This window comes from Nannobrachium achirus (genome assembly GCF_963921795.1).
Source record: "Nannobrachium achirus genome assembly, chromosome: 19".
Lineage (NCBI taxonomy): Eukaryota > Metazoa > Chordata > Actinopteri > Myctophiformes > Myctophidae > Nannobrachium > Nannobrachium achirus.
Genome location: NC_137826.1, coordinates 28,637,346 through 28,647,417, shown reverse-complemented (window position 1 = coordinate 28,647,417; position 10,072 = coordinate 28,637,346).

The following is a 10,072-nucleotide window of genomic DNA, read 5'->3' as shown; positions in this document are numbered from 1 at the left end:
ATTGTTTCATAAAGCATCAAGATATATTTCTATGCTGTGTCATTTGTAGACATGTATTTATGTATTGTATTATGTATATTGAGGAAACACAGTGTTATTTATGTACTTCAGAGTATTCAATGAATAACACAGCATACTCCAACGGATGGCCTAAGTTGGTTGTGACCAAATCAAAATAAGTTTACTCATGTTCAAAAAGTATGAAACTGTTACATGTATTTGGATGTTATGCTTGAAATAATATGGAGAATGTGTTTCAACTGAACAATAAACTACTGACATGCGTTTTTAATGGAAGTCCCTACCTCTGCATCTCTATATCCATTGAACAGTCTGTTAAATATGATATTGATTGATTGAAGATTTTATTAGAGGTTTGTATAGGAAAAGGTACAGGACAGTACAGTTCACTGGTACAGGGTCGACTAAAGGGATACAAAAAAACACAAGAAAGCTTTTGGCTTGTTTAAATTGGGGTCCCTTAAATCAGTGTTTCTCAAAGTGTATTCTAGGGACTTTTTGGGTTCCTTTAGGGGGGTCTAAATTGACCCATACAAGTCTATAACTCTAACAGCATACAAATGGAACCAAATGGACCCGTTTGGGTCCATTTGGTTCCATTTGTATGCTGTCAGAGTTAAGGGGAAACCTTGAATTGTAAACGTTTGAGAAACACTGCCTTAAATCAAGTCACTCACATTTTCTATTTGAATTAGCAATAAATACATAAATAAATAATGTCTTGCTTCATCATCAGCAGTGCCGTTTTCCTGCACTCTGAAAGGTGATATGAGAATACACTCTATTGGCTCTCTTGTTTAGTCTGGATGCTCAGACGGACAGACAAGCTTCTCAGTTTCCTGTCCGACTCTCCATCAGTCTGTCAGGAGAGTCTGAGAGCCGCTTGAGATCACAATCCTTTAATCCTTTTCTTATTGCCTTGTTCTCGATGTTGGTAGCTGTCCTTGCACTGAATTCAAACACACACACACATCTGCGTGTGCGCAAGCAGACACACACAGGGGCGTCACAAGTGTGTGGGGGGGGGGGGGGGGGGGGGGGGGGGGGGGGGGGGGAGTGGGACTGAGTTACCAAGGTGAAGAGGCCTTAATTATTTTTATACTTTAGCATTGAGAAATAGTAGATGTACAAGCTCAAAGCACGGCACAGCATGCCACGCTGCGAGCTTGTAGATCTGCTATTTTTGAAAACTCATGAAAATGTGTGCAAATCTTTGAATATATGTATTTTTTAAGCGAACATTTCTAACTCAAATTTTGCTCCTGGGGGGGGTCCCTGGAACGAAATATTTTGAGATGGGGGTCCGTGGCCAAATACATATCATTTTGGGGGTCCTTCGCATGAAAAGGTTTGAGCACCACTGACATAGAAACAGGTTTTTAAAAAAACCTTCTACAAGCTTGCAGCGCGGCACTCGTGCCGTGCTGTGAGCTTGTAGATCTGCTATTTTTCAATAGTTAAAGCACAAAATGTGAGTGAATCCTTGTACCCAGGGCCCCGAATTTGGTGTGACACCCCTGGACACACACACGCACGCACGCACGCACGCACGCACACACACACACACACACACACACACACACACACACACACACACACACACACACACACACACACACACACACACACACACACACACACACACACACACACACACACACACACATACACACACACACACTTTATCAATGCATTCATGAAGGAGAGCATACAAGGACACAAGTATTAAAGGTTCAGTTAAGGTTACATTCACAAAATCATGACATGTATGTCTTCATGATACAATAAGCACTCAATACTCTATGGGTATAAGTAACAGCATCTCCACCATATGTGGCGGCTACCAATTATGGCAGCACAGCCTTTTTGCCTCCTTTCTGGGCATCCCAAGTTGTTGAAACCTCTAACAACCTGTTAGACATCTGTGGGTATGTCCTAGGCTACCAGCTAATAGCCCCAGATGGAGAATTGGTTGGTATTTAATAAAGGCTTCCTCAAGGCTAGGTTCAAAGGTGCAGGCTATCTCTAACGCACACGCACACGCACACGCACACACACACACACACACACACACACACACACACACACACACACACACACACACACACACACACACACACAGTTTAACTGTACACTACAGATACACATGCTGATCAAAGACAGATTAATACAGGAGTTACACAAACACATGACCTTTCATTCTGTTGAAAATTTGAATACATTCCTCTCACATCCCAAGTCTTGCATGTTTTCATCAATTATTCTAAGCTTAGAATCAAGCCATCCAGCATCCTGATCAATCATGACCAAAAAACATTGATTCTGTGAGAAGAAGAAAAAAGGCTAAACAAAGGGTATTTATTAAATGTAGAATATCATATAATTAAATAGGTCTATATATTTCCCCCCACAAATATAGCGTTCCATTTTATGTTAATGTTAAGCTCCAGTCTCTCTGATGACATGAAGGATAGTTCATTCTTTTTTTTCTTCTTTTTTTTCCCCCAAAAATTGCAAAAGCAGCAGCATTGTAAATCTATATGGCCTCCCCTTTATCAAACTTTATACTGAACTCTTATCAATCAGGAGGAAACACTGAGGGGAAATGAGTGGTGCTATCTAATTCCACTGGGAGACATTCAAAACACTGGAGTGAACCCGGGGAATGTGATATGCTGTACATTCCTTCAGCTAAAGATTCAGACACTTATGAGAATTGTCTGCACCGTCCCGCAAATCCTAATCATTCTTTAGGGCCTGCCCACTACAATAATGTCCTCGCCCTGTTCCCTCGAGGCCTGCGTGTTGTATGTTGTATGCATGTATCCTTGAGTGGAGATTCTACTACCACTACTACTATTCCACAGCATGCTACTACTTTGTCCTGGATTCACATTTGTGTAAACCTACTGGTACCAACAGAAATAAGTATGCACGGTTTTGATAGCCAAAGAGGTGGATAATATTGTGAATTCTAGGCCTAATAAATGGCAAGGTATGGAGGCAAAATGTATATCTTGAAACCTATAGTACACGTGACTGGAGCTGGGAAAAATGCTAGACCTGTGTCTGTGTTTACCCCACTGGGAAGAAAGATATATCATCGTCAACCAGGAAAGGAACGTGACCTCAGTTAATGGACCAGAAATAGGTCTACATGTGGGGGTACACCCACTTCAGCTCTACCCAAGTACTCAAACGGTTTCTCATTAGGGAGTAATTATTCTCTCTCGAGGGCAAAACAAATTACCTTTCAATTAACTCAACCCAGAAGAAAGCATTTTCCACTGGAGAAATTAGCTTGATCCATGCATATATGCATTAGCTACAAGTTTCTAATTGAGGTTTTAATTAATTATTGCTATTCACAATGGTTCTGATTCTAGATACTGATAGCTAATGATCCCACATCTCAATGCACTTTCAGGATGCAATGTAGACTTATCTTCAGAATACTTGGAGACAACAGGAATAGTGTTTCAGCACACAAAATTAATTACCTCCTAGTTTAATCTGATTGACAACATACTAAATCCAGAACAAATAATATAATAATAACTAGAAAAGTGTGTTCCTCATAGCAGACCAGCCCACAGCAACCGAGAACAGTGTTTGAAAAAGCGAATGGTAGAACCCATGTGAAAACCCATGTAAAATCTGTATCTGTATAAACTTTATACAGATTTATACTATAAAGTGTCATGATGATTGTTTTAGGAGGCCTGATGATGTGTACAACAGCAGCTGGTTTAATTAGAGCTGATTAAATGGACTTGCAGGAGGCCACCTTGTGTGTGCTTTATGTTGGACGCTTGTAAATGGACTCCAATGGAGTAAAACAGACAGACCTAGATAAATAGATACCTTTATTATCCCAAGGGGGACCTGGCTCACAGGCCAATTTGTGAGAGTCAACTAAAGCACTAGGTTAACCGCCATAATCCCCCTTAGGAAATCAGCTTTGGAAAAGTGATCTGGATTAATCAGGTCCACTGTAAACAAGAGCTCATGGGTGGATAAGAGAGACGTAAGGAGGTATGGCAGCTTAGCTTGTCAATTTAGGAATTAATATTTATTTATTATACCCTTTTCTAGATGTCATAACATATGGAAAATGTTCTCAACCAGTGGTCCGGGGACCACCAGTGGTCCTTGAGGGCATTTCATGTGGTCCCCAGTTAAATGATGGAAGAGTTGGTAACCAAATGGACCCTTATAGATCTTTAACTCTTGAGAGCGTAACACGAGAACAAATGGACCCTTTACCAGGTCCATTTGGTCTCATTTTAGGCTAGGCTCTCAATAGTTAAATTGTTGTTACCTGCATTAATACATTTACAAGAAGTCTACATAATTAGATTAGAGAATGTAGAAGAATTGTTACTTTGGTCAACGTTTGCCTGTTATCTCTCCACATCAATACAGTGGTACCACATCAATACAGCATGGAATTGTGGACAAAATCTTATCGAACGGTATAAAAAAATATTCGTTTTGGGTCTGAGAGGCAAATGTCATCAAATGGTGGTCCGTGGCTCAAATGTCGAATAAGTAATGGGCCTTGATATGAAAACGATTGAGAACCACTGACCATCAAGATCACAAAAGTGGATTTATGTCTTTGAAAAGGATTTGGAAACAATGCAGTGGAGTTACAGTATGTTGTTGAAAAGGATTTTGAAACAATACAGAGTAGCCTCAGGAACCTGAACCATGTGGCTCAAAGGGGCCGCAGCTTATCTCCTGTTTCTGTTGCATGAGGTACAACTACAGCCTATTTCCTGTTGTATGATGTACAGTACAAGTACATCCTCCAGCCATGATGTACAAGTACACCCCTGGACATGATCATACCTGCCAACCTCATCCCGTCAGAAAACAGGAGATTACTTGAGGGGGGGGGGGGGGGGGTCATGACTGCAAAAAGTAGGCGCACAGAAATTGATTTAATGACGTAAGCAATGTAAGACCCATTTTTAATAATAATGCAGTCATGACTTAAATGAATATCTGTGTATGACGGCATGCAATGGCCCCACCCTTTAAGGGGGGGGGGGGGGGTCTGAAAAATAACATAGTAGTTGTAATTGTAGTGTATTACTGTAGTACATCTTCCACACACCTGCACATACCTGTATTCACATGTACACATCTCCTAGCTCTGGTACATTACAGTACATTCCAGTATGTTCCAGGACACAACAGTACACGTGTCTCCAACAAGCGTGACATAAGTAATGACTTTTATCCTACTTACTTGACCATAGATGTAACCATGACTGTCCACTCTAGACACTTGGTCAACTTTCACACATAAAGATACTAAGGACACCTGAGCAATTAGTGGTCATTGTATAATGATAACCAGACATCAGCCCATGTATGTTATACAAGGGTCAGGCAAAGAAATCAGGACATGCATGTTATATCAACTGTACACTGACCATTGGTCTTTCTCATGCACTCTCATGCACAGCCACTGAAGCCGTACACATATGATAAGATGTGCACACGCCCTGACCACTTATCTCTGATATGTGCATGTGAACACACACTGTTGTAGAATATGGTACCAGTAAGACTCCCTAATCGGGAGATAAGCGACCATTGGTCGCTTATCTCCACAAATAGGCCAAAAGTTTGTTTTACCAATTATTACACTCTATGTCAGGGATGTCAAACTCAAATACACAGTGGGCCAAAATGTAAAAAATGGTACAAGTCGAGGGCCGGACTAGTTCAATGTTTATTTAAACGCGGACTTGTGGTCACAGGCCCTCGATACGCGCCAATGCACTAGCAGTGCATTGTGGGACTTGTAGTATTATGGTGGTGCATGTGTAGCAGAGTGACTCACTGCCTCAGCCTGATGGCATCAAAAGTCTAAAGCCCCTCATACACGTAGCAATTTTTTCATAAATATCAACCAGCAACGACCACAGGCGTCAATTGGGTGTGGCCATTGGCAGTGTCATTGGATTAATCTTTTTGTGCCTTCACGCTTGTAAGACACCAGTCATGTTGCCATACCTTATCAACAGGCATGAATTTATTTTAGGAAGTACATTTTTTCCCCTTTTAGACAAGCTATGGAAGTTGTCATACCCAATTGACGCCTCTGGTCGTTGCTGGTTGATATTGATGAGAAAATTGCTACGTGTATCAGGGGCTTAATATTTCCCCCAGTCCATAGCGATATCCCTTTGGTCTGCTGGTTAAGATGTTGGACTTTCATGCGGGAGACCTTGGTTCGAATCCCAGGCATTGCATGCGCAATATACCAGAGGGCCAGTTCTAATAGTAATTAATAAATATCCTCCCGCGGGCCGAAGATAATTCATTCACGGGCCTGATTTGGCCCCCGGGCCTTGGGTTTGACATATGTGCTCTATGTGAACATTTACATCAACAATTCCCAAGTACTATGCAGAACGACCCATTTCAAGTTTTTAATGTACAACAATATTTAGAAAATAGGTCTACAAGCTCACAATGCTACGCATTGTCCTCGTCCCTTATATTCCCATAGGTTATATGGAGATCTCAGTGTTTGTCAGTCCTTGTTCATTTATGCCCATATATGGACATCTCTATATCTACTGTAACAGTCCTTGTCCCTTTATGCCCGGAGATCTCTTAACTGTAAGTCCTTGTCCCTTTTATGCCCATATATGGATATTCCTGATGTCATCAGTATATGAACATATATGGGCTTTCTGATATGCCCATATATGGAGATCTCTTAACTGTAAGCCCTTGTCCCTTTTATGCCCATATATGGATATCCCTGATGTCATCCGTATATGCCCATATATGGGCTTTCTAATATGCCCATATATGGAGATCTCTGTATCTCCATATATGGGTATAAAAGGATACTTCAGGTCTGACATCAGGTTTGTTTATATTGGGTTGCTAGGTTTGACATCACAAACTCCATGGGCCATCTGACCTAGAAATCTATATTTGGGCATAGATGACTCATCGTGACCTCATCATGATTTCAATCGCTATAAAAGGACTCTCAGTGACATACACTCTCCACAGATAAAGCAGTCAACCAGCCTACCAGTCAACCCATTCTTTGATTACTTTGTACAACTAGATTAACTTTTCAATGGCATCCCCACTGGAATTGACCGAAATGTACGACAGACAATGCCGGTCTTATACCAGGAAAGAAGCATTTCTTCGACTCAGACCTTATCGCCAGGGTTGGCTTATAGCAGCTGTCGGTAGATAATGCCGGTCTTATATAAGGGTCATTTGTGTACGGTGTGATTTGCCATGGTTACTCATTGAAGTTGAATCTCCATATATGGAGATAACCTACGCATCACACTAAGTCTGACCTCACCAGCCCATATTTGGGCATGAGCAACTTATGTCTCCATATATGGAGATATGATGACATCACACAGTCCTCAGCCGATGATGTGGCGTGATGTCATACAATACACAAACGAGCCCAGATATGAGCAGGGCAAAGGTGTGACGTGTGACCGACCGACCGACCGACCGACCGACCGACCGACGGACGGACGGCCGGTGGAGGTTTTGATACTAAACTGCGACCTTACGGTCGCAATACCAGTAAGACTCCCTAATCGGGAGATAAGCGACCGTTGGTCACTTATCTCCACAAATATCACAACCTCCACCTCTCACGTCATACGGGTAGCCATAGTTACACCTGGAATGTTGAATCTCCATATATGGAGATAACCTACGCATCACACAAAGTCTGACCTCACCAGCCCATACTTGGGCATGGACGACTTATATCTCCATATACGGAGATGGCCATATATGGAGATACAATGACATCACAGAGTCCACAGCTGATGATGTGGCGTGATGTCATACAATACACAAACAAGCCCTATATAAAGGGGCAATTCTCACCAGGGAAGAGAGCATTGCCTGGAATGTTGAATCTCCATATATGGAGATAACCTACGCATCACACAAAGTCTGACCTCACCAGCCCATACTTGGGCATGGACGACTTATATCTCCATATACGGAGATGGCCATATATGGAGATACGATGACATCACAGAGTCCACAGCTGATGATGTGGCGTGATGTCATACAATAAACAAACAAGCCCTATATACTGATGCGATACGATGACATCACAGAGTCCACAGCTGATGATGTGGCGTGATGTCATACAATAAACAAACAAGCCCTATATACTGATGCGGAGATATGAGCAGGGCAGGTGTGACGTGTGACGTGTGACCGACCGACCGACCGACCGACCGACCGACCGACCGACCGACCGACCGACGGCCGGTGGAGGTTTTCATTGCGACCGTCAGGGAGCAGTTTACTATGAAAACCTCCACCGGCCGTCCGTCCGTCGGTCGGTCGGTCACACGTCACACGTCACACCTTTGCCCTGCTCATATCTCCGCATCAGTATATAGGGCTTGTTTGTTTATTGTATGACATCACGCCACATCATCAGCTGTGGACTCTGTGATGTCATCGTATCGCATCAGTATATAGGGCTTGTTTGATTATTGTATGACATCACGCCACATCATCAGCTGTGGACTCTGTGATGTCATCGTATCTCCATATATGGCCATCTCCGTATATGGAGATATAAGTCGTCCATGCCCAAGTATGGGCTGGTGAGGTCAGACTTTGTGTGATGCGTAGGTTATCTCCATATATGGAGATTCAACATTCCAGGCAATGCTCCCTTCCCTGGTGAGAATTGCCCCTTTATATAGGGCTTGTTTGTGTATTGTATGACATCACGCCACATCATCAGCTGTGGACTCTGTGATGTCATCGTATCTCCATATATGGCCATCTCCGTATATGGAGATATAAGTCGTCCATGCCCAAGTATGGGCTGGTGAGGTCAGACTTTGTGTGATGCGTAGGTTATCTCCATATATGGAGATTCAACATTCCAGGTGTAACTATGGCTACCCGTATGACGTGAGAGGTGGAGGTTGTGATATTTGTGGAGATAAGCGACCAACGGTCGCTTATCTCCCGATTAGGGAGTCTTACTGGTAGTAAACTGCTCCCTGACGGTCGCAAAAAGCAGACCTGAGGACTGACATCTTCGCGCTTGCATCCGAGGCTTATCCACACAAAAGCAAGTTAGCCAGTTGATTGTATGACCGCACTTTGTGTAATAAAACTCTCTTGATTATTATACAAGGCCCGGTCCTTATTTCTGTCTCATCTATTCAATTATATTTGTGTCAAACCTCAAGACTATTTACTTCATAATTTCCAGTGTTCTGGTGAATTTTGGGAGTTTGACACCTCCAGGAGAAATTCCCACAATTTGTTTGTTGTTTGTCTAAGACTATTATGTTTCAAGCAGCAAGTAGCTTAATGAGTTAGGATACTGAGGCTAATGATACAGAGGCAGTGGGTTCAAGCCCCACTGAAGATATTACTTTAAAGACTGATTTCCAGCAGAATAACTTCAAAACCAGTTCAGAAAGCATTGTGAGATTACGTTGCCGTGCTGGCACAGCGGACTAGTAATGAGGTCTGTGAAGTAGAATACCTTTAATAGGTTTGTTCAAATCTGGCCGTGGTCGAGGCGGGGTCTGCTTGGGGTGTGTGGGAAATGCATGCAAGATCATACAGATATTCACTTAAGTAATGACTTCAATTCAAGATGTCTTACTTTGCATCAAATCTGTACACCATTTGGCATTTTAAGGCTGAAATTGTACCCACGCTAAAGCAAGCCTGATAAAAGTATCAAACATGTAAAACAAAATGTAACAGAACATGGAAATATAATATTTCTGTTAAGAAGTTTTGGGGGGAACCCCAGACCCTCGTTGTGGAGTTCCGTGCACCCCCACCGACCCCAAAAAGTATGTCCCAAAATCAAGGTGAAAAAAATGGAAAAAAGTGAGTCCCATCAAGGCGAAACACCCGGATAAAAGTGAGTCACAAAATCCCCCAAAAAGTGAGTCAAAAAATCAAAGTGAAACACCTGGAAAAAAAGTGAGTCCCATCAAGCGAAACACCCGGAGAAAAGTGAGTCCCATAATCCCCC